This window comes from Podarcis raffonei, chromosome 2 (assembly GCF_027172205.1).
Source record: "Podarcis raffonei isolate rPodRaf1 chromosome 2, rPodRaf1.pri, whole genome shotgun sequence".
NCBI classification, from domain to species: Eukaryota; Metazoa; Chordata; class Lepidosauria; order Squamata; family Lacertidae; genus Podarcis; species Podarcis raffonei.
The window spans coordinates 116,413,519-116,439,776 of NC_070603.1; the positions used below are offsets into that span (position 1 = coordinate 116,413,519).

General features: G+C 46.9%; 1 pseudogene; it reads left to right on the forward strand.

Annotated features, from left to right (window-relative positions):
* Nucleotides 1-26,258, forward strand: part of LOC128408778 (zinc finger protein 729-like) — a 117,700-nt pseudogene that overhangs the window by 70,059 nt on the left and 21,383 nt on the right.

Sequence of the window (26,258 nt, forward strand, 5' to 3'; positions counted from 1 at the left end):
GAGTAAAGTTCACAGGATTACATAAAGGACTGAACATTGTTTGCAAGTGCTACTTTATCATGTTCATCTTATTGTAAGACTGTTCACAGGATTACATAAAGGACTGAACATTGTTTGCAAGTGCTACTTTATCATGTTCATCTTATTGTAAGACTGTTTAAGACTCTTCTGCAGTAAAGCTTCAAAAATTATTCTTGTGATGGAGAGAACTCATTTCCACACAAGGTCCAGATCAGGAATTCCATGGAACAACTTGAACAACAAGTACCTGAAGAACCAGACCACGATGTAGCCGTGCTCTTTCCATCCCTTTCTGAGAATTGCAACACTCTGTTCCTCCAAATGGTTCTCCCTTCACTACTGTCATCTGAAGGCACCAACTATGCCCTGTTGGCCCCGATCCTTCTCCGTATGAAGGCTCCCTCCTCTGCTGAATGGAGGCAGGAGACCAGAGACAGCCAAGGAAAAAGCAGGGAAAGACAGACCCTCCAAGTGCCACTGTCTTCCAGGGATGTCCCTGATTTACAGAAGCTGTCGTCAGTTTCTGATTTGATGCCAGAGGGTATGGGGTTATGTGACCCCCAAGTTGTCTGAAGGTAATCCTGTATAGGGATTTTAAAAAATGTTTTATTATGTTTTTATATATGTTGGTAGCTGCCTGGAGTGGCTGGGGCAACCTAATAAGATGTGTGGGGTATAAATAGTAAAATTATCATTATGGAACAGGACACCCCTATTTTCATCAGAGAGATGTTGGAGGGTATGGAAAGATAACAGAGCCCAGCCCTGGCATCTGTTGCTGGAGCTAAGTGATCAGATGACCTAGGCCAGCAGAGCTGGGAACTGGACTGCCTCCTCCAGCTGCTAGGCATTCAGGCAGCTGGGTGGCATCGTCCCAGCTTCATGAAATGGTATTTCAGGAAGATTTCCTGTAGAGGATTTGGAAACCAGGGACTGCATACTGATCGCAAGGAGACTTATTTGTGCAACATACTGAAGAGCTTATAAAATGCCAGGTACATTCCAATGTTCTAATAAATTTTGAGAGACAGCTTTCCAAACAAAACCCACTTATTACAGAATAATAATTATAATAATAATAATAATAATAATTTATACCCCGCCCTCCCCAGCCAAGGCCAGGCTCAGGGCGGCTAACAAGCAATAATAAAAACAAGTTGAATGATTATAACTTAAAAACAAAATTAAAATACATTAGAATATTGAAACATTAAAATATTAAAATGTAGCCTCTGTTAGGATATTTCCGTTCCACCTTAAAAGGGAGCAGGATGTTTGTATAACAGCCTGCGTAAGTTCCTGTCTCACAGGATGTTTATGTTGTAAGTTCGTTTCGTTTTTGCCTGTCTTGCCTGAGCAGTCGGAGCAGACGGTCATGATTTCTTTGTTCTGACCAACGCCTAATAAACTGTAAATATGCATGTTCTGCTCTCATGCTGTGCAACTTCTGTTGTGTGAATTCTGCTGATAGAGTGTGCACAAGTCCAAGAATGTGGCTATCTTTTCTTGAGGCTTCGTGTCGCTATAACTGCTAGATACTGCGTGACTAAGGGAGGTCGATGGATCGTCCGGCACCGAGCTGGGGGCTCAGATGGATTCTATCTCCCTGGCAGTATCCCAACAACAGGTTTCGGGCCCAGATTCACGGCACTTGCAGGAGAGTAAGACTGCGACAGACTGCTGAGGTATGTGTGGGAAAAGCGAAAGCAGAGGCTTTTCTGTTGCCGCGGCAGCCTCTTTGATGTCCGGCTGGCCTAATTGGCCTGGGAACCGAGCCAAGCAGGCTTCGTGATTTATGGGTGCCAAGATAAGGAGTCTCTGAAGTGAAGAAGACTCACGGCTGACGTTAAGAGGTGGAATGGAGTTTTTCCAAGCCTCTGAAGCTGCTGAGTGTCCAAAGTTAAATCGGGACAATTATCAGAGCTGGGCAAAATGGTGTGAGAGTTTGCTGCGTCAGTTTGGAGTCTGGCATACTGTCTCTGAAGCCACTCCAGATCCTCAGACAGAGAAATGGCAGGCTCAGAATTCGAGAGCCATAGACGTAATAGTCTTGTCCGTCTCTCTGGAGGAAATTGCTACGCTAGCTGGCAACACGACTGCACGTCAGATGTGGAATGCTTTGAAGATAGCCCATCTGCCAGTCATCCCAGCCCAGAGTTTGACTGCGTCGGAGGTCCTGGCTGTTTCCCAGAATGCGAGTGAATGCAGAGATGCCGAGGGCACCGGTTGCAAGCTGCAGGGGGAGCTGACTGTGATGTCATCCCAGGCAGCATTCCAGCCTCCAGAGGGAGCCAAGGAGTCGGCAGCTGAGAGCTCTGTTTCTCGTGAGAACCAAGGTCAGAGCCTATGCAGAGGCCGGAAGGCCAGATGTAAACAGAGCAAGAAGCCTGCAGATGGCCCGAAGCAGAAGGGGAGTGGAACGCCAGTGGAAAACAAGGCTATGTTTGCTGGCACAGCTCCACCAAAGGCTAAAGGCACGTCTGATGGCCAGGAGCGGGGGGGCAAGTTGCAAAAGCCCTCGCCAGTGGAAAACACGGCTATGTTTGCTGGCACAGCTTCACCAAAGGCTAAAGGCACGTCTGATGGCCAGGAGCAGGGGGGCAAGTTGCAAAAGCCCTCGCCAGTGGAAAACACGGCTATGTTTGCTGGCACAGCTTCACCAAAGGCTAAAGGCAAGCTGCAAAAGCCCACGCCGGTGGGAAACAAGGCCAAGGCCAGGTTTGTAATTGACTCAGGTTGCACGCGCCATCTCAGCAAAGACCGCCATCTGTTTATCTCCTTCACACCTCAAGATGGAGAGGTCCAGCTGGCTGATGGAAGGACTTTGCAAGCTACAGGAGTTGGAACTGTGAAACTTGCAAGTCTGAATACGACCATTAGCAATGTACTTTTTGTTCCAGGAGCTGCGGACAATTTGATTAGTGTACCACAGCTGACTGGGCGTGGTTTTGAGGTTTCCTTCAAGAGGACTGTCTGTGTCATCAGAAAAGGCAAAGAGGACATGTGGCATGCAAAGTTGGTGGATGGTTTGTTCAGTCTAACTTATGATGATGTTGCTGTGTCTAATGCTGATTCTTGTTGTGTTGCACAAACTAACAAGGTTCTTCATGCAGGATGCATTCACGATGCACATCGCAGATTTTGTCACCTCTCTTGGCAAGCGCTAGCCAAGATGCCTGGGTTGGTTGAAGGTTTGGACATCAAACCTTGCAAATTTCACATGAAATGTGTATCTTGTGCAGAGAACAAGGTGAAGGTTGCTCCAAAAGGCAAGGAGTCTAGCAGGCAGGCTTCCAAACCCTACCAGCTAGTTCATGCAGACCTGGTAGGTCCTCTAGCGCCCTCTTTGGGTAGAGCAAGGTACTTCATGGTTCTAATTGATTCTTTTTCCAGGTACATTCATGTGTTTATGCTCGAGCAGAAATCGCAAGCATTTCCTAAGTTCAAGGCATTCTGTGCTTGGTTGGAGAATGCTCATGGTAAACGTATTGGTTGTCTGTTTACTGATCGAGGCGGGGAATTCACTTCTCAGCAGTTTGAAGCTTTCCTGACTGAGAAGGGAATCCAGCATGATTTGTCAACGCCTAGATCGCCATGGATGAATGGGCTTGCGGAGAGAGCAAATCAAACGTTGCTGCAAGGGATAAAAACCTTGTTGCATGATGCCAATCTCCCTGAGAAGTTTTGGGGGGAGGCTCTGGCGAATTTTGTTTATTCTTTTAACAGGAGACTGTCATCACCTATTGGCTGCACTCCCTATGAGAAGATGTTTGGTAAGAAACCTAATGTCAAGCACTTGAGAATCTTTGGTTCTGACATGTGGGTACACACCCCACAAAGCAACAAGCTTGGGAAGCGTGGGGCACATGGTTTGTTCATGGGGTACGAAAAAGGTGCATACAGAGTATGGATGACTAACTCTAAATCCATAAAGTTCACAAGGAGTGTTGAGTACAACCCAAAATGGGGGGAAAATGTGGGAATTTTCCAGAGTTACCCAGAGGAGGATGAAGGTGATGTGAAGAAAGCAGATCATGCTGAGAAAGCTGAGGAAACTGAGGATGAGGATGATGATGATGATGATCAGAGTTCGGATTCCAGTTCAGTGGGCGGCGCTGCTGCTGCTGTCAGTGACAGTGATGACACAGCAGACTACAAGAGCGCAAAGGCCTCAGTCAGACCATCTGATGAGTCTGACAATGAACTGGAAGAACCACTGTTCACCATTGGTCACTTTTCTCCTAAGAAAGAGGAGATGAGTCCAGAAGACTTGCGTCTGGTTCGCAGGTCTGAAAGGGCGACCAAAGGCAAACCTCCTAAGAGATTTGCTGATGAGTTTGCTAAGACGGCAACTGCTGTTCTTAGTAGCTCAGAGAAGGTGTGGGAACCTTCAAGCTTCAAAGAGGTCCAGGAGTTAACCTCTAAAGATGCTGAGCCTTGGCTTAATGCCATGAAGGCTGAAGTTGATTCCTTGAACAGGAACCAAACTTGGGAGCTGGTACCGGTAGTCCCAGGGATGAGACTGGTTGGCAGCAAATGGGTCTTCAAGGCCAAGACAGATCAGAATGGCAAGGTTGTCAGACACAAAGCCAGATTGGTTGCCAGAGGTTTTTCACAGGTACCAGGGCAGGATTACCACGAGACCTACTCACCCACGGTCAAATATGAGAGCATTCGGCTGATGCTCAAGATCGCTGCGGAGGAGAAACTGCATGTTTCCCATCATGACATTAATACAGCTTTTTTGTACGGAATTTTGGGGGAGGAGCTGTACATGCTTCCACCTGACGGGATGCAGATACAGAAGGGAATGGTCTGTAAACTGCGGAAATCCTTATATGGTCTCAAGCAGAGTGCCAGGTGTTGGAACACAAAACTCACTGAAACGTTGCTTTCTCTAGGTTTTCACCAGGGCAAAGCTGATCCGTGTGTGTTTGTCAAGGAGGAGGGGCAAAACAAACTGTATTGTTTATGTTTTGTTGATGATCTTCTGATGTTTTGGAAGAATCAGGCTTTCTACCAAAGCACCCTAGCTCAGCTGAAGGAGCACTTTGACATGAAGGATCTTGGTGAGGTATCCAACTATCTTTCTCTGCAGGTGGAGAGAGACCAAGCAGGTAATTTTCTGGTACACCAAACACAGAAAATTGCTGATGTATTAACCAGGTTGAATTTGGTTGATGCAAACCCAGCAGACACACCGATGGTGACAGGTTACCAGGTAGACAGTACTGCTGAAGCATTTTCTGACACAACGCTGTACAGGTGCATTCTAGGCAAGTTGAATTTCATTGCTAGATGTTCGAGACCTGACATTGCTGTAAGCACTAACCTGCTTAGCAGACATGCTAACAATCCTACTGTTCAGGATTGGAAAGCTCTGAAGCGCATAGCCCGGTATTTGAAAGGGACTATGCACTACAGGCTGAGGTTCACCAGTCAGAAGACTGGAGGTCTTGAAATCTTTGCAGATGCAAGTTTTGGAAGTGACACCATGGATGGTACAAGCACTTCTGGAGTATGCTACATGTACAACCACTGCCTGTTTGACTGGTTGTGCAAAAAGCAGACGACAGTTAGCCTAAGTTCCTGTGAAGCAGAACTCAATGCTCTGTCATTTTCACTCATGGATTGTGAATGGTTGATGCAACTGTTTAAGGACATTGGGGTTTCTGTGAAATGTCCTATACAAGTGTATCAAGACAATAGATCTTGTTTGGCTTTGCTGAACTCAGAGAGTTGCAAGCAAAGAACCAAGTACTTGCAGATTAAGCTACATCGTGCAAGAGAGTGTATTCAGAAAGGACTCATTCAGGTGTCCTACATGCCAGGAAATGAAATTCCTGCTGATCTGTTGTCTAAGGTTGTTAACAGAGAACAACTGAAGGTTTACGCACAAAGGTTGCAATTGGGTTGAACCACAGGTACTACAGGTTACACGGAAAGGGGGAGGATGTTAGGATATTTCCGTTCCACCTTAAAAGGGAGCAGGATGTTTGTATAACAGCCTGCGTAAGTTCCTGTCTCACAGGATGTTTATGTTGTAAGTTCGTTTCGTTTTTGCCTGTCTTGCCTGAGCAGTCGGAGCAGACGGTCATGATTTCTTTGTTCTGACCAACGCCTAATAAACTGTAAATATGCATGTTCTGCTCTCATGCTGTGCAACTTCTGTTATGTGAATTCTGCTGATAGAGTGTGCACAAGTCCAAGAATGTGGCTATCTTTTCTTGAGGCTTCGTGTCGCTATAACTGCTAGATACTGCGTGACTAAGGGAGGTCGATGGATCGTCCGGCACCGAGCTGGGGGCTCAGATGGATTCTATCTCCCTGGCAGTATCCCAACAGCCTCATCGCAGGAAGAGGAAGGAAAAGAAAAAAGAAAGAGAGGGAGGGAGGGAATCAATTTGGCTCCAAGCCAAAGGCCAGGCGGAACAACTCTGTCTTACAGGCCCTGCGGAAAGAAATCAGATCCTGCAGGGCCCTGGTCTCATGAGGCAGAGCGTTCCACCAGGCCGGAGCCAGAGTTGAAAAGGCCCTGGGCTCTGGTTGAAGCCAATCTATCTTCCTTAGGGCCCGGGACCACTAGGGTGTTGCTATTTATGGACCTTGAGGCTCTCCGTGGAGCATACCGGGAGAGGCGGTCCCGTAGGTACGAGGGTCCTAGGCCGTGAAGGGCTTTAAAGGTCAAAAGCAGCACCTTAAATCTGACCCTGTACTCCACCAGGAGCCAGTGCAGCTTGAAAAGTACTGGGTGAATATGCTCCCATGGCAGAGACCCCGTGAGGAGCCTGGCTGCAGCATTCTGCACCCGCTGGAGTTTCTGGGACAGCTTCAAGGGCAGCCCCACGTAGAGCAAATTACAGTAGTCAAGCCTGGAGGTGACCGTCGTATGGATCACTGTGGCCATGTGGGGGCGGAAAAGGTAAGGGACCAACTGCTTGATGACAACAAAAGGGTATAGAAAGGGGAAGTTTTTGGGTTTCTCTAAAAACCATCGGACTATTGTGTACACAATTTCAAGGTAACATTACACTTTATTTCCGCTTTTTCTTACATGGGACTCGAACTCACAACCTTGAGATAAAGCACCTCACGCTCTACCGACTGAGCTAAGACAATAAGACAACTCAGTGATTTGTGGACACGGGGACACAGATGGCGGCGTGTGAACATCCCTAGAGAAGGGTGCAAAAAGCTTGTTCCCTGCTGCTCCAGACCTAGGAATGGACCAGATCTCATCGGGCTAATCCATTTGCCCCGACAGCTAAGAGCAGAACCTCGAGGATCAGAAGCAGCGGGCTGCAAATACGAGGGCAGGGGAAGCAGCAGGGCGGTCTCGCAGCCCTCGCCTTGCAAGGGGGCGTATCCAGCCTTGCAGCCTCCCAGGGCCCAACCCACAGCCAGCGAACTCCGATGCTCAGAGAGGCAGGAAACGGGGCCAGCCAGGGGGACTCGAGAGCGGCTGCACTTTCCTGTCCCCCGCCGAGGAGAGCGGAGGAGCAGCGGCCCGTGGCCTGGCGAGTTTCCCCGGAGTGGAGCCGGATTCCGGTGCAGGGACGGAGCGAGGAGTCCGAGGTGCAGGAGGCGGGGGGGGGGGCAGGAGCGGGAGGAGGAGGGGGAGAGCACGTGCGCCTGGCAGGATCAGGCCCCGAGTGGAGTCAGAGACTGCAGGGCGCCCCCCAACCGGGCAGGAAGGGGAAGGGGCGCAGCTGAGGGGCAGGGCATCTGCAGGAGGGCACAGGGGCAAACATCTCTGGCTCAGGCTGGCACGGACCCTGCCGGAGACCCTGGGGAGCTGCTTCCTTCAGTCCTGAGCTCAAGGGGCAGAATGAGGGGTCCAAGGCAGCTGCTGCTTCGCGATGGACGATGCATATAGTCGTCCGATGATCAGCGGCGTAGCTGGGGCTTTTGCCGCCCCTCTCCCTCTCCCTCATCAGGGAGCCCCGTCCTCTTCCACGGTCCTCCCCACGGCGGACAGGGATGGGGAGGCAGGGAGGAATGGAAGAGCAGTGCAACAGGGAGGTGCCCCTCTCACTCTGCAGCCCCCCTGACACCCTTTGCAGGCCACTACTCCTGCCCCCCCCTCCTCTGCCAGTGCCATTGATAAATCTATCGCCCTCATTTGTGAATTGGTCTGATCGCCTTTGAAAGCTCTCTTTGCCACCACCATTACCGCATCTTGTGGCAATGATGTCCATCAGATTCATTTAGCAAGGAAATGGCTTCTTTTGTCTTCCCCTCATCAAGGTACACTCTGCCTACACATGGAGGTTCTGTTGTTCTGTCAAGGCTAATAAAACATTAATAGATCTATTTCTCGGAGAACGCATCTGATCTTTTCCCAAGCTATCAAAGTTAGTGACCTCTTGTGTCTGCGTGTAAATAAGTGAGAGAGGCTTAAGCCTGTTTCATTAATGGTTTTATTTCCACCTTAGTAAGGCAGCAGAGTTTTGAGATGAAGGCTGAGGGTTGAAGTGGGTGACAGTTTTGAGAATGCAGAGGAAAGGAGGATTCTTAAGAAGTGTGGCATATGGAAATGAATTAATGATAATAAATACGGTGAAGACAGTATTGTAAAAGACTGAGGAAGGCAAAATTGAAATTAGCTATTCATGTTCAGATTATTACTCATTTCATTTATATACTGCTTCATATTTTTAAGGGAAAAAATCTTAAAGCAATTAAAGGGAAATCTCATTGCAGTTTGTGTCCATAGGATATTGAGAACATTAATTCTGTAGATCCAGGAGTTCTCTCCTCTTGATAGTCTCAGATTTGATTGTTCTTTCTGATAGAGCAGGAGGAACATTTATGGGCTTAAAGCTGCATTGATTCTGGAGGCCACATTCCAGTGAGCTTTGTGGCCAATGTATGCACATGCATGCGCACACAGAAAAGAGATGCAGACCATAAAGTCACAGGCACACACACCAGAGGTGCTGCACGCAATCACCAGACATGCCATCTAGCATACATACAAGTCTTGCAAACACAATCAGCATGTTTAGACCTTCCAACCCCAGTGCTGGGGTGGAGGAGAAATAAGAGCACAAGAAGACCCTACTGTATTAGCAATGAGATCTGTGGAAAAAAGACCTTTCTGATTGTTCTTTAGAAATCCTCTTTAAAGAGCAGCCAGAGAGATCATTTATTTCTAGAGCAGAGCTTTTACCCCATTTCAGCACTGTGCTGATTTGTAGTGAAATTGGAGTTTAAAAGTTCTCTCTAAGGGCCCTTTAGGCACCATTCTCTCCAGGACAGACAGAGATCTTCATCCTATGATCAGATCAGGGGATGTGTTTATTTATTTTCCAGCAGGGTGGCGTAAAAATGGAATTGCAGAGACCCAGGAGACCCATTCAAAGGGAGAGACTGGAGTGCAAAGGAAGGAAACCTCCTGCCGGCCAAGTTGGGACCATCAGGGATCTTCTACCTCAAGCAGATTTACGTCAAATTAAGCAGGAGGCAGAGGAGGGGCAGCCGCAGCAGCACTGGGAGGCCCAGAAGCAGGATTTCCTGAAGACGATGCAGCCCCCTCGTTCAGGGTGGGAAACCCCACAGGCTCCCAGTCCTCCCCACTCCGGGGATGGTGTCCTCTCCTTCAGGGGAGCTGCAGATGCCAGTCGGAGGCCCAGTGGGAGAGCAGGGGGGACAGACCAGACCCTGCTCCCAGACACTGAGGGACTTCTGGGAAAGGTAAGTGCTCTCCTCTCACCTGGGTTTCCAGCACCTGGAGGTCACAGGTCCACTGCCTCTAGACATGGAGGTTCTGTTTAGCTATGGTGGTGAATATTCTTTCTTCTCCATGCAAGGGCAACCCATGTATTCAGAGCAGTCCTTTGCAGATTAACTCTTAAGTTCTATGGGGTCTACACTCAGTCCACTAATGTGCATACCATGCCAGCCTTAGGAAGGGAGGTTGGACAGGCAGGTAAAAGGAATTGCCAAAGGTGTTTGAAAATGGGAGGGGGCTCTTGGGAAGGGGGTGCCCAATTGGGGCTTCTCCAGGGGCAGCAGAATGTCTTGGGCAGGAGAATCCCTGCAGGGGCTCTCAGACTCCCTTGGCTTCTTCTTCCCTCCCTCCCAGGAAGCTGCAACTTGCTCTGGCTTCTGCACTCCTCAGGAAGCTGAACCTGCTAACCTAGCTGAGACTGAACCTGCAACCCTGGCCAGGATGGAAGGAGGAAGATGGACGGGTGACCTGGTCAGGCTGTCTCCCGCATCCCTCCCCACAACCTCTGAGCATTCTCTCCCAGGACCCTTGGAGAAATCTGGTGAGTTCCAGGGGAGAGGAGATGGGGACAGGGATAGATGGATGGTGGAGGGAGAAAGAGGAAAAGATGGAGAGGAGACAAATGGAAGGAAGTTCCTGACATTAAGAAGGAAGAGGTGAAGCCTTCTCCAAAGCAGCTCTTTGTTTCTTGAATCCTTTTCCTAAAGTAGTGGGGGCAGATTTTCTTCCTCCAGGCTTTGAAATCTTAGGTGTTATTTCCACGGCAGGAATAATTGATGGTAATGATGTTGCACACCAATCCTGAAAAATGGGTGAAGGGGAATGGAAATGTTTCCCATAATTATTTATAATTAATGTACATAAATTGTTCCTATTACTCTTATTTGTTATAGACAGGGTCAGATACATTCCACCAGCATCAAAACACAATAGATGCATGCACCTCCCCAGTTTGGTGGGCTTAAGGGACAAAGGACCCGTTATCATGATACACAATTCCTGGGGCTGGAGGGTCTACACTTAGGATTGGGCATATAAAGTCCAAGAGCGTCTGGTATTATAAGCAAATTGTGCAAAATTGCCAATCTTACAGACTGGGGTTGTGAGAGTGAGTGAGTGAGTGAGTGGGATAATAATTTATAGCGCCCCTGTGTAATGGCTTGGTTCTCCCGCACAGACGTGAAACAACTCCAGTAATAATTATCTCAGGCTTAATGCTCAAACTCATAAATCACTGTGGAGCTCAGTCTTCGGCCTATTCATCCCAGCTTGCAGTTGCCGAGTCCTCCAGCAAAGAAGGCCTCACTTTCGCTTTCTTTCCCCCTCTTCTCGCAGATTCTCTCGAGCCTACGATTTTTTGGACAGGCTATTTCGGGGGCTCTGTGTCAGAGCTCAAACTGGAGATAACAGTCTGTGCCCCCACCCCCCGTCACCCCCCCTTCCTGCTCTTTGTTCTTTGCTCCTGCTGCAGCTTGGCTGCTCCTCCCCTGCTTCACATTCCAACCGAATCACATCTCTTGCGTTCTCAGGCTCTGTCAGCAGAGCCACGAGAAGCTTGAGATTCACGGAGCTGACACCCTCTAATTTTGTCCGTCCCTGAGCTTCCATGGAGCTACTGTGGTACAACCTTGGTGCAAATTTCAAAATAAGTACACAAAGCCAACAAAGAGACTCAGAGGTTTATACAGGCACCAGCTTTCCTGGTCAAGAGTCCACTTTGTCAGACTGCACCCCACAAAAACTTAAGCCATAATACATTTATCAGCTTTTAAGGGCTGCAAAAGATGAATCAACAGAAGCGTAGTTCATCTATGGAATCCATCCTACAGGAGACAGTGAGAGCCAGTGACATGGATAGCTTGAAAGAAAAGATAAGACTGACGTCTCTGCTCTGCCCTCGTGGTCCTAGGCAATAATCCTTCTTGATACTAGTTTCTGGAAAGCACACGAAGACAGAGAAGACTCTTGTGCTCCAATCCTGCTTGCCGGTTTCCCACAGGCATCGGGTTGGCCTCTGTGAGAAGAGGATGCTGGACTAGGTGGGCCTTTGCCTGATCCAGCAGGCTCTTCTTAGGTTCCAATATATTGCAATATTTTTACAGTTACATGTAGCACTCAAGTTTTACTGATTTCACAAAGGAGACACTGTTACTTGAGCCTGAGATCATTTCCTCACTTGAAAAAGAAAAATACAGAGATGTGTCTAATAAGCTAATTCCACCATAGATTTGTATTATAAAATGATGGTGCTTTATTAAGTGTGAATGGAGTGCTCAGGTGTTGCTGTTGCCATTATCTCATCTGCTTTGCAAAAAAATTGGACCCTAGAGAGGACAGTGGAGATTGGAGACGGTGTTAAAATGAGAGAAGGTGCAGATAGGAATTGACATGTGTTCCATTCCTTTTTTGTCTTTCTTGAAAGTCTAACAGGATTCTCTTTCCTCCCAGACTCCCAAATAGGTGAGGAAGATGAAAGTCAGAATTCTATGGAGCCACCTGTCAATTCATTGGGAAGAACAAAGAAACTGAAGATACAACAACAAACTCACAAAGGAGAGAAACTATTTGAATGTATGAAGTGTGGAACGAGCTTTAGTCATAGTCAAGCACTTAGAATACATCAACGAACTCACACGGGTGAGAAGCCATTTAAATGTATGGAGTGCGGTAAGAGCTTCAGTCAAAGTGGACATCTTAGAATACACCAAAGTACTCACACAGGGGAGAAACCATTTGAATGTATTGAATGTGAAAAGAGCTTCAGTCAAAGTGGACATCTTAGAATACATCAACAAACTCACACAGGGGAGAAACCATTTAAATGTTTTGAGTGTGGAAAGAGCTTCAGTGAAAGTGGGAAACTTAAATTACACCAACGAATTCACACGGGTGAGAAACCATTTAAATGTATTGAATGTAGAAGGAGCTTCAGTGAAAGTGGAGCACTTAGAATACACCAACGAATTCACACGGGTGAGAAACCATTTAAATGTATGGAGTGCAGTAAGAGCTTCAGTGATAGTTGATCACTTAGAATACACCAACGTACTCACACGGGAGAGAAACCATTTAAATGTATTGAATGTGGAAAGAGCTTCAGTGAAAGTGGACATCTTAGAAGACACCAACGAACTCATACAGGGGAAAAACCATTTAAATGTATAGAATGTGGAAAGAGCTTCAGTGATAGTGGATCACTTAGAAGACATCAACAAACTCACACAGGGGAGAAACCATTTAAATGTATTGAATGTGGAAAGAGCTACAGTCAAAGTGGAGGCCTTAGAATACACCAACGAACTCACACAGGGGAGAAACCATTTAAATGTATGGAATGTGGAAAGAGCTACAGTCGAAGTGGAGAACTTAAAATACACCAACGAACTCACACTGGGGAAAAACCATTTAAATGTATAGAATGTGGAAAGAGCTTCAGTGAAAGTGGAGCACTTAGAATACACCAACAAACTCACACAGGGGAGAAACCATTTAAATGTATGGAGTGCGGTAAGAGCTTCAGTGATAGTGGATCACTTAGAATACACCAACGTACTCACACGGGAGAGAAACCATTTAAATGTATTGAATGTGGAAAGAGCTTCAGTGAAAGTGGACATCTTAGAAGACACCAACGAACTCATACAGGGGAAAAACCATTTAAATGTATAGAATGTGGAAAGAGCTTCAGTGATAGTGGATCACTTAGAAGACATCAACAAACTCACACAGGGGAGAAACCATTTAAATGTATTGAATGTGGAAAGAGCTACAGTCAAAGTGGAGGCCTTAGAATACACCAACGAACTCACACAGGGGAGAAACCATTTAAATGTATGGAATGTGGAAAGAGCTACAGTCGAAGTGGAGAACTTAAAATACACCAACGAACTCACACTGGGGAAAAACCATTTAAATGTATAAAATGTGGAAAGAGCTTCAGTGAGAGTGGATCACTTAGAATACACCAACGAACTCACACAGGGGAGAAACCTTTTAAATGTATGCAGTGTGGAAAGAGCTTCCATGAAAGTGGAGCACTTAGAAGACATCAACAAACTCACACAGGGGAGAAACCATTTGAATGTGTGGGTTGTGGAAAGAGCTTCAGTCGAAGTGGGACACTTAGAAGACATCAACGAACTCACACAGGGGAGAAACCATTTAAATGTATGGAATGTGGAAAGAGCTACAGTCGAAGTGGAGAACTTAAAATACACCAACGAACTCACACAGGGGAGAAACCATTTAAATGTATGGAATGTGGAAAGAGCTACAGTCGAAGTGGAGAACTTAAAATACACCAACGAACTCACACTGGGGAAAAACCATTTAAATGTATGGAATGTGGAAAGAGCTTCAGTGAGAGTGGATCACTTAGAATACACCAACGAACTCACACAGGGGAGAAACCATTGAAATGTATGCAGTGTGGAAAGAGCTTCCGTGAAAGTGGAGCACTTAGAAGACATCAACAAACTCACACAGGGGAGAAACCATTTGAATGTATGGAATGTGGAAAGAGCTACAGTCGAAGTGGAGAACTTAAAATACATCAACAAACTCACACAGGGGAGAAACCATTTAAATGTATGCAGTGTGGAAAGAGCTTCCATGAAAGTGGAGCACTTAGAATACATCAACGAACTCACACGGAGGAGAAACAAATTAAATACAAATAAATAAATACTCTCATACAAATAATCTCTCATACAAAAAATCTCTCAAGAAAATAAATTATTGCTGAATTCTAAAATATCAGAACAAGAGGTTGAAGGTGCCATATAGACTATGCAACTGGGAAAATCTCCAGGGCCCGATGGATTAACCTCCAAATATTACAGAACTCTGAAGGACTATTTGATTCAACCACTAAAGGAGGTTTGCAATGCAATCATGGAGGGAAAAAGGCGCCGGAGTCGTGGAAAGAAGCCTTCATCACACTTATACCTAAAATTGAGTCTGAGAAGACACAACTTAAGAACTATCCTCCCATATCCCTGCTTAATGTGGATTACAACATTTTTGCTGATATTCTGGCTAAAAGACTTAAAAAAGTTTTAGCAGAAATGATACATAAAGACCAGGCTGGCTTTCTCCCTGGTAGACATTTGTCTGATAATATGAGAAATGTAATTAACTTTTTGGAAAAGTTACAAGTGAATATTAATACAAAAGCGGTTTTGATATTCGTAGATGCGGAGAAAGCCTTTGACAATATTTCTTGGATTTTTATGAAGAAAAATCTGCAGGGGATGGGGGTTGGACAAAATTTTGAAAATGGTATAGGTGCGATTTATTCTGAACAAAAGGCTAAACTTATAGTTAATAACATAGTGACAGAAGAATTTAAAATTGAGAAAGGGACACGACAAGGCTGCCCAATTTCCCCACTGCTCTTTATTTCGGTCCTGGAGGTTTTGCTAAACATGATAAGAAGGGACCAGCTGATTCATGGTGTTCAGGTCGGAGCAAAACAATATAAACTTAAAGCCTTTGCAGATGATCTTGTATTGACATTACAAGAGCCAGTACCTAGTACCAAAAGGGCTTTAGAATTAATCCAGGAGTTTGGTCATGTGGCAGGCTTTAAGTTAAACAAGTTAAAAACTAAGGTTTTGGAGAAAAACTTGACGCCAATGGAGAGAGAGAGGTTTCAGAAAGAGACAGATTTGACATTAGTAAAGAAGGTAAAATACTTGGGGGTGAATATGACTGCTAAGAATGCAAATTTATTTAAAGATAATTATGAGAAATGCTGGTCAGAAGTGAAGAAGGATTTAGAGATTTGGTCGAATTTGAAGCTTTCCTTGTTGGGTCGGATTGCTGTCATTAAGATGAATGTATTGCCGAGAATGTTGTTTTTGTTTCAATCATTACAAATTATTGACAAGATGGACTGTTTCAAGAGGTGGCAAAGAGATATCTCTAGATTTGTCTGGCAGGGCAAAAAGCCCAGAATAAAATTTAAGATACTTACTGATGCTAAAGACAGAGGGGGGTTTGCCCTGCCGGACTTTAAACTTTATTATGAATCAGCAGCTTTTTGCTGGTTGAAGGAATGGCTACTTCTTGACAACACTGACATCCTAGATCTTGAAGGTTATGATAATGTATTTGGGTGGCATGCATATTTGTGGTATGGCAAGGTTAAAGCGCATAAAGCATTCAAAAACCATATTGTCAGGAAAGCACTATTTAATGTCTGGACAAGATATAAAGACTTTTTGGAGAACAAAACCCCAAGGTGGTTATCACCTATGGAAGCGAAAGCTATGAAAAAACTTAATATGGAGGCAAAATGGCCAAAGTATTGTGAAATTTTGGAACAGGATGGTAACAAGCTGAAATTGCAGAGTTATGAGAAGCTCAAAGGGAAGGTGCGAGACTGGTTACATTATTTTCAAATAAGAGAGGTTTACAACCAAGACAAAAAAATTGGTTTTCAGGTGGAAAAATCAAAGTTGGAAACAGAATTGTTAGAACCCAATGCTAAGATATTATCAAGAATGTATAATTTGCTGTTGAAATGGAGTACTGAGGAAGAAACGGTAAAATCTGCTATGATTAAATGGGCACAAGATATTGGTCATAATATTTTGTTTGCCGACTGGGAGCAGTTGTGGGCCACTGAGAGTAAATTTACGGCATGTAATGCCTTAAGAGAAAATATTATGAAAATGATGTATAGGTGGTACATGACCCCAGTCAAGCTTGCAAAAATATACCATTTGCCCGATAATAAATGTTGGAAATGTAAAGAAATTGAAGGTACATTCTTTCACCTTTGGTGGATGTGCCCGAGGATTAAGGCTTTCTGGGAGATGATTTATAATGAAATAAAAAAGGTATTTAAGTATACTTTCGTGAAGAAACCAGAGGCCTTTCTCCTGGGCATAGTCGGCCAATTGGTGTTAAAGAAGGATAGAACTTTTTTTATGTACGCTACAGCAGCAGCAAGAATACTCATTGCAAAGTATTGGAAGACACAAGAATTACCCACCTTGGAAGAATGGCAGATGCAAGTAATCGACTATATGGAAATGGCTGAGATGACTGGCAGAATCCGAGACCAGGGAGAAGAGTTGGTGGAAGAAGATTGGAGGAAATTTAAAATTTATTTACAGAAGTATTGTAAAATGTATGAATGCTGATGACATTGAAATAAAATGAAGGGGTTCTAGTAATAAGAGATAAAAATTTGAAATTTGGGAGGTAAAATATATAAGGACAAAGTAGTAGGATATGAATTTGCTGAACTAATTGCTAAAAAGGGATATAAAAAAGGGAGGCGTGAGGAAGTCAGGAAAATAAGTTAATTGAAGATAAATAATTAGAAAAGAGTGATTTGTGTTTTTTCTTATTCTATTTTTTGTGTGTTGACTGTTCTTTTTCCCCTCATGTTAAATGTGTGTATTTTATGTATTGTGAAAGTTTGTATTGTTGTGTTTTATATTGTTTTTCTGTGTTTTTATTGTCCTATTTTTCTATTGTTAAACTTAATAAAAATATTATTTTACAAAAAAATAATAATAAAAGTTTATAGTGGCACCAGCTTTCCTGGTCAAGAGTCCACTTTGTCAGGCTGCAGCCCACAAAAGCTTAGGCCATAATATATTTTTCAGCTTTTAAGGGCTGCAAAAGATGAATAAACAGAAGCGTAGTTCATCTATGGAATATATCCTACAGGAGACAGTGACAGCCAGCAACATGGATAGTTTGAAGAAAAGGATAAGACTGACGTCTCTGCTCTGCCCTGGTCCAGGCAACAATGCTTCTTAATACTAGTTTCTGGAAAGCACACAAAGGCAGAGAAGACTCTTGTGCTCCAGTCCTGCTTGCCGGTTTCCCACAGGTATCTGGTTGGCCTCTGTGAGAAGAGGATGCTGGACTAGGTGGGCCTTTGCCTGATCCAGCAGGCTCTTCTTAGGTTCCAATATATTGCAATATTTTTACAGTTACATGTAGCACTTAAATTTTACTTATTTCACAAGGAGACACTGTTACTTGAGCCTGAGATCATTTCTTCACTTCAGAAAGAAAAAATAGATGTGTCTAATAAGCCACTTCCACCACAGATCTGTGTAATGGTTCTAGGGGTTGCTCGTGCGTAAGTTGCCGCCCCTCCTGGCTAGGTTGCCTGGTTGAACCCTTTCTGTCTGGACAGCCTCTCACCCGTGGCTGTCTCAGTCGCTGGCAGAATCCGTCAGTGGGCGTTTCTTGAACTTCTTCCAGCAAAGAAGTTCTTTGACGCCAAGTCTCCAACTCTCCCTGCACAGAACTCTTCTGTGCAGGGAAGGTGTGGGCAGCGGAGTACCCGTGGTCTCCCCGCTTGTCTCCGGTGAAGAGTCCTGGAGCCTCCTCTCCGATTCCCCCATCTGCCCCCCTTCACCACTGGTGTTACGCTGATTTCCTTCCCCAGCAGATGGGCTGCCTCTCTCCCTACTGGGACCCTCTCTGGCATCCCTCTGGAGCCTTCCCTCTGCCTCTGGCTCCGATGGCAGTTCCCTGACATCCACCTCCCCCCCCCCAGGACCCCCTCCACCCCCGGCCCGACCTTCTGATCCAACCTCGTCCCTTTCCTCAGCTGACGATGCGGGGAATCCCCTGAAGGAGCTGTTGCCATCCTCTGAGGATTCAAAACCCGCTTCCCACCCGCTCTGATCTCTTCCCGCGGGGTGGGCCTCCCAGTCTGATTCTTCTCCCTCTGACGCCTCCCCTCCCTCCTCTTCGGAGGCAGGAAAACCCACAAAGTCCTCTTCGTCGTCTGTGGTTCCAAATTCTTCCTCCCAGAATCTCGCTAGTGGTTCTGGTTTATCTGGGAACAGGCTGTGGAATTCTTCCACAAGATACCCGTCATTGATCGCCTCAGCGGGGACCCACGTGTTTTCTGACCTGGGTTCTCCCTCCCAAGCTACCAAGTACTCCACCGGACGCCCTCGCCACCTTGAATTGAGTATTTCCGTAGCTTGGTTGTGGTGTTCCCTCTCCTCTACTCTCGGGTGGGTGGTGACTCCTGCCTCCCACCCGGGAAATTCCCGCCCCTCCCTGTACGGTGAGAGTAGGGACCTATGGAACACCAGGTGTATCTTCATGCTGTCAGGCAACTTGAGCTTGAATGCCACAGGGTTCACCTGCTGTGTTACCTCAAAAGGTCCCAGCCTCCTTGGCTGCAACTTCTTGCACCTTCCCTTCAGGGGTAACCCTTGGGTTAACAACCACACCCGGTCTCCCACCCATATGGCCTCCCCCTCCCGACGGTGCTTGTCTGCCTGCCTCTTGTAAACTTCCTTGGCCCGCTCCAAGTTCATCTTGAGTTGCTGGTGCAAGGCCTCCATTTCTTCCACAAACTGCTCTGCCGCAGGTACACTCCATCCTTCCTCCCCCCTCCCCAGAAGGCCCTGGGGTGACACCCATAATTGGCCATGAACGGGCTCATTCCCGTGGACACATGTTCAGCGTTATTGTACGCAAATTCAGCCAGCGCTAGTTTCTCTAGTTCTGTCTCTCGCTGACGCAGCAGCGTAGGTATTGCTGGAGTATACTGTTCGCTCTTTCTGCTTGCCCGTTGGTTTCCGGGTGTCTCGCCGTCGAGAAGCCCACCTCGACCTGCAGCAAGCTCATGAGCTTCCTCCAGAACCGGGAAGTAAATTGTTTCCCGTGATCCGAGATGACCCTCGAGGGAGTCCCATGCAGCCTGAAGATGTGATCCACAAACAACCTGGCTGTCTCCTCTGCCGTCACCGCATGTGAGCAAGCTATGAAATGGCACATCTTCGTCAGTAGATCGACTACTACCATGACTGCTGTCTTCCCCCTTGACTTGGGCAAATCTGTCATAAAATCAATGGACACCACCTCCCAGGGTCTTCCCGGCGTGGGTAAGGGTTCCAGTAACCCTGCGGGGGCAGCCCTCTCCCCCTTTGCCCTCTGGCAGCGGTCGCACCCCCGTACATATTCCCGTACATCTTCCCTCACCCTTGGCCACCATAACTGCCTGGTGACGAGCAGCATGGTTTTGTGCTGTCCAAAGTGCCCAGCTGTTGGGTTGTCGTGGAGTTGAGTACCTTTCCCCTCAATGTCTCCCCCGGTACATACAGCGCCCCCTTATAGTACAGTAGCCCTTCCTTTTCCTCAAACCCTCCATGGTTTTCCCTTCCGTCCCGGAGTTCCCTGATTTTCGTTTGAGTGAACACATTGTTTCTAGTAAGCCTGGCCAGTTTTCGTTTCCCAACCAACGCTCCCCCACACACCCATCGGTTCTCGGGGAACACGTGTCGGATCTCCGGCGGTCCCTCTCCTTCCATGTACTCCGGCCTCTGGGAGAGAGCATCGTCTCTTACGTTCTCCTCTCCCGGCACGTATAAGATCTTGAAGGAAAACTTGGAGAACTCCTGTGCCCATCGAATCTGTCTCTGGTTGAGTACTCGCGCGGTTCTCCAGTATTCCAAGTTCTTGTGGTCAGTACAAACCTGGATCTTGTGCTGCGCCCCTATCAACAGATGTCTCCATCGGCGAAACGCTGCATAGATCGCAAGCAGTTCGCGGTCATACACCGTATAGTTTTGCTCCGACTTGCTCAGCTTCCTCGAGAAAAAGGCACACGGCCTCCAGCCCTGCTTGGCCCCTGGCTGCAAAAGTACCGCTCCAATGGCTCGGTCGGATGCGTCGGTCTCCAGCCTCATGGGCTTCTCCAGATCAACGTACAGGAGCTGCTCTTCCGAAGCGAACGCCTTCTTCAGTCTTTCAAAGGATTGCTGGGCACTTTCTGTCCAGGCGAACTTCTTTTTGCTACAGAGACAATCTGTAATGGGCGCTGTCAAGTGGGCGAAGTTCTTGATGAACTTCCTGTAGAAGTTGCTGAACCCTAGGAACCTCTGCACATCCTTCCGGGTTTTGGGGGCCTTCCATTCCAGCACTGCCTGCAACTTGCTTGGGTCCATAGCTAGGCCCTTGTCTGACAACTTGTACCCCAGAAACTCGAGCTCTCTGGCGTGAAATTGGCATTTTTCCAGCTTGACCCACAAGTGGTGCTTTTGCAGTCTCTTTAGCACTTCCCTGACGTCTCTGACATGTTGCTTCTCATTGTCCGAATAGATTAAGACGTCGTCCAAAAAGGCTACGGAGTTCTTGTACAGCAGGGGCCCCAACACGTGGTGCATGAATGCTTGAAAGCAGGCGGAGCCCGATTGTAATCCAAATGGCATGACTAAGTACTCAAAAGCCCCCAGGGGGGTGAACATGGTGGTTTTCCATTCGTCCCCCTCCCTTATCCTAATCAAATTGTACGCTCCCCTGAGGTCTAGCTTGGTAAAAAAATTTCCCCTGCCTCACCCGCGTTAAAATGTCGTCAATCCTGGGCATTGGGAAGGTCACAGGTTCTGATACCAGGTTCAAGGCCCAGTAATCTACGACTAATCTGGGCTGATTAGTCTCCTTTTTGTCCACAAAGAACACTGGACTGCCCCCCACCGCCTTTGATTCCCTTATGAACCCCCTCTTCAGGTTCTTGTCAATAAACTGCCGCAACTCCTGCATCTCCCGGTCAGACATGGCATACAGCTTACCCACCGGCAGCTGAGCCCCTGGGAGTAAGTTGATTTGGCAGTCAAAGGGTCTATGGGGGGTAGTCTATCCGCCTCCTTCTCACTGAAGACTTCCTTCAGGTCAGCATATTGTGGTGGCACCTCCCCTTTCGTTTCCACCGCCAGCCCAGCCACCCTGGCCACTTTCATTCTTGGGTTCTCCCCCCCCCGACAGTGTTCCAAGCAGTAAGCTGACCCAAAGGTGACTGATCGCTGATGCCATGACACTACTGGATCATGCAGTGCCAGCCAGCTCATCCCCAGTATTATTGGGGGTCCTGCCAGTGTGGCCACGTGAAAGGCAATGGTCTCCGTGTGCCTGGAAACCCTCATTCGCATTGGCGGGGTCTGGTGCGTCACTTCCCCTCCCAGAAGTTCCCTGCCATCTATGGTGGTCACTTGCAAGGGAAAATCCAGGGGCAGCAGGTGGAGTTGGTGCTCCAGAGCGAAGTCCCTGCTGAAGAAATTGCAGGAGCTCCCCGAATCCAGCAGCCCCTCAACTTTGACTGGGTGCCCATTCGGGAGTTCTAGCACCACTTCTATGGCTATAGCTGCCCTGGGAGGGTCAGGCTGGGGCACTTCTATTAGTTGCTGGCCTGGCTGCTGCCCCCGCTGGTTGGCAGCCAGGCGTTGTTGTTTCCCTGCGCCTGCCCTTCCTCCCCCTTCTCCTCGCAGCCAGCAGCCCCCACCATCCCTTGCCAGGCCTTTCTTTGAGGGCAGACCCTGGCAAAATGTCCTGGTCTTTGGCAGAGGAAACACTTCTTGGTGTTTTTCCAATCCTTCCCCTCCCTCTTGCGACCTTCACTGGAGTTTGAAACCTCGCGCGCGCGCCATCTATTTCCATTGGCTCAGCCACCTGGGAAAGCTGTCTCGGTATTTCAGGAATGCGGTAGTCATGGCAACGTTCCCCTCTCACTTTGCGTTTCTCCTGAGCCCGCGCTTCCTGCCGCACTCCAATCGCAAGCACAGCCTTGGTCAGCTGATCCATCAACTGTGGGCGGGGTGCGTGGGACAGTTCGTCCTTCACAGTTGGGGACAACCCCTCCTCAAACAACATTTGAATCGGTTCAGAGCCCAGAGCCCACCCGAGCCGGTGGATCAACATCGCAAAGCGCGACCAGTAGTCTCTAACTGACTGGCTCCCCTGCTTGCACCCCATCAGTTCCCGCCGAGTCACACTTTGCTCCACTTCACTGGAGTACATCGCATTCATTGCCTGGAAGAATTTCTTAAGGTCCTTCAAGGCATCATTTTGCGTCGCCATTAGGGGCCTGATCCATTCCCGTGCCCCATCCTCCAGATGCCCCACAATGTAGGCTACCCTCTCCCCGTCATCAGCAAAGTCATTATGCTGCAGTTCCAAAGCGTACTCTATTTCTGTTCGGAACGCATTATAGTCCCGTTCGGAACGCATTGTAATCCCCCCAAACTTGTGTACCAGCCCCAGTACCTTCCTTGCGATGGGGGTGGGTCTGACCTGTGCATCCTGAGTCCGTCTTTCGTCCAGCCGCGCCGTCAGGAGAGCTAAATGCTGTTCCAAGTCTCGGTTCCTCTCTATCAGACTTTGCACTCCAGCTGCTTGCTCCGTCTCTCCGGCTGCCCTGGTTTGGCTCATCGTGCTGCCTCTCTGGGGCTGCGCACAAGCAACGTCGGTGACTGACGGATTGCTGTAATGGTTCTAGGGGTTGCTCGTGTGTAAGTTGCCGCCCCTCCTGGCTAGGTTGCCTGGTTGAACCCTTTCTGTCTGGACAGCCTCTCACCCGTGGCTGTCTCAGTCGCTGGCAGAATCCGTCAGTGGGCGTTTCTTGAACTTCTTCCAGCAAAGAAGTTCTTTGACGCCAAGTCTCCTCCTACTCTCCCTGCGTGGAAGTCTTCTGCACAGGGAGGATGTGGGCAGCGGAGTACCTGTGCTCTCCCCGCTGGTCTCCGGTGAAGAGTCCTGGAGCCTCCTCTCCGATTCCCCCATCTGCCCCCCTTCACCACTGGTGTTAAGCTGATTTCCTTCCCCAGCAGATGGGCTGCCTCTCTCCCTACTAGGACCCTCTCTGGCATCCCTCTGGAGCCTTCCCTCTGCCTCTGGCTCCGATGTCAGTTCCCTGACAATCTGTATTATAAAACGATGGTGCTTTATTAAGTTTGAATGGAGTGATCATGTGTTGCTCTTGCCACTATCTAATCAGTTTTCGTAAAATTTGGAACCTAGAGAGGATAGTGGAGAATGAAGGTGTTAAAATGAGAGAAGGTACAGATTGGGATTGACATGTATTCAGTTCCCTTTTTGTCTTTCTTGAAAGTCTAACAGGATTCTCTTTCCTCCCAGACTCCCAAACAGGTGAGGAAGATGAAAGTCAGAATTCTATGAAGCCACATGTGAATTTATGGGGGGAAACAAAGAAATTGAGGATACAACAAAAAAGTCACAAAGGAGAGAAACTATTTGAATGTACGGCATGTGGAAAGAGCTTCAGTGAAAGTGGAAAACTTGGAATACACCAACGAACTCACACAGGGGAGAAACCATTTGAATGTTTTGAATGTGGAAAGAGCTTCAGTGAAAGTGGAGACCTTAGAATACACCAACTAACTCACACAGGGGAGAAACCATTTGAATGTTTTGAATGTGGAAAGAGCTTCAGTGAAAGTGGAGCACTTAGAATACACCAACGAACTCACACAGGGGAGAAACCATTTAAAAGTATTGAATGTGGAAAGAGCTTCAGTCGAAATGATACACTTAGAATACACCAACATACTCATACAGGGGAGAAACCATTTAAATGTGTTGAATGTGGAAAGAGCTTCAGTACAAGTGGGATACTTAGAATACACCAACGAACTCATACAGGGGAGAAACCATTTCAATGTATGGAATGTGGAAAGAGCTTCAGTGATAGTGGATCACTTAGAATACACCAACGAACTCACACAGGGGAAAAACCATTTAAATGTATTGAATGTGGAAAGAGCTTCAGTGATAGTGGATCACTTAGAAGACACCAACGAACTCATACAGGGGAGAAACCATTTAAATGTATTGAATGTGGAAAGAGCTTCAGTGAAAGTGGAACACTTAGAAGACATCAACGAACTCACACAGGGGAAAAATCACAGATACTTTAATAAACTGTTTAGGTGTTCTTTACCTTTCCTTCTATGCTTACTTGCAATGCTGATAAAATCAAACCACGCCAATGCTTTCAGCCCCAGAAGAGGTGCTCCCCTTGGTGTCAGGGGAGGAGTCCAAGGGAGCATCTGAAGCCCTGCCATTCCTTCTGTCCCTGGCCCCTTCCCCTCCTCTCTCTGTCATCCCAGGGCCACTCTTGACTCCACAGCAGGAGACTGGATCTGTCTGTGATGCTGAGATGTCCTGGCTGGTTGAAGGACCACTTCCTGTTTCCTGGAGCTCCATCCTGCCTTCTCATGCTAGGTGGAGTCATGAAGCAGGCGAAGGCTGAGCACACCTAAGGGTGGCGCAGTGGGTGGGTGGGATTCTGCTTAACCTTTCCCCGTCTGCTCCTTTTCTGGATCCAAATCCCCACACTTCTGGGAGTTCTCAGTCCACATACTGCTTAAGCCTGTCTTGTAGAATTTTAAGCATAACCTTGCTAGCGTGTGAAATGAGCGCAATTGTGTGGTAGTTGGAACATTCTTTGGCACTGCCCTTCTTTGGGATTGGGATGTAGACTGACCTTCGCCAATCCTCTGGCCACTGCTGAGTTTTCCAAAGTTGCTGGCATAATGAGTGTAGCACCTTAACAGCATCATCTTTTAAAATTTTGGTTCTCAAGGAAGAGGCAGCCCACGAATACAAGGCAGGAATTAACCTTGAATCTTGCTAACAAAATCATTTCATAGCTTTTTGTGAGGGTTTTTGTGACTGCTAATCTTAAAGCCAGGATGAGCACTAAGAATTGGGCATCATTTCCTCTGTTATTAAAAATAAAATACTTGTTCTGCTTCTAAAGAAACCCTTTAGAATGCATTCTTATTCTTTTTTCATATAAAAAATTCAAACAGCTGTGCAAAGGTGCTCCTGTGCAATGCAATGTCAGAATAACAAAATAATTAAACATCTCACAAGAGCCTTGTTTTTTAAATATACAGCTAAAAAACCTTAAAACTCCTACAACACTTACCAAATAGAAATCTAATAGCAGGGACTAGGAGGCAACCTGATATTCAAGGTTTCACCCCACCCCCAAACTCTGAGCTTTTGGTTTCTCTTTAGACACTCATCTGTGGTCGCCTGGAGCATTTGAGGGGAAAGAGAGAGAACATTGGGGCATACGAAGCAAACATAGAAAAAGAAAGTGACAACCTGTTTGTAAGTGTCATTGTTACTTGGAAGGGAACAAGTGCTATACAGTAAGTTTAAAGTACATATAATGCTGTGCTTGAATGCATTGTAATAAAAATACTATAAAGGGAAGTTTCTCTTAGACTTAGGCAAGAGGTTCCACTCTGACAAAAGCTTCAGAGGAGGCTGGATCTTTCCTCATAACTCATCGCTGGAGGCATAAGCTGCAGAGCTCTCACGGAAGGAAGCTTAAACTTGAGAAGCCAGTGTGTTCTTGCTAGAGATGGCTAGGAGAAGCAGCAGCAGCAGTTGCAAATAAGTCATGCAATGTTGAAGAAGCTTAGGATCTCCCTCTGGGACCAGAGAGAGGAAAGCTTACTGAATTACATAAAGGACTGGACACTGTTTGCAACGTGTTACTTTATCATGTTTATTTTATTGTTAGACTGTTTAAGACTGTTCTGCGGTAAAGCTTCAAAACTTATTTTTGTGACAAGGAGAATAAGGAAGGTTAGCTTAAACTTAAATTAAAATAAGGGAAGATTTGCTGAGTAATTGATAAGAATTTGGAATACAGAAAAGGGAGGCATGAGGAAGTCGGGGAAGGAAGGTATAAGAAATTAGG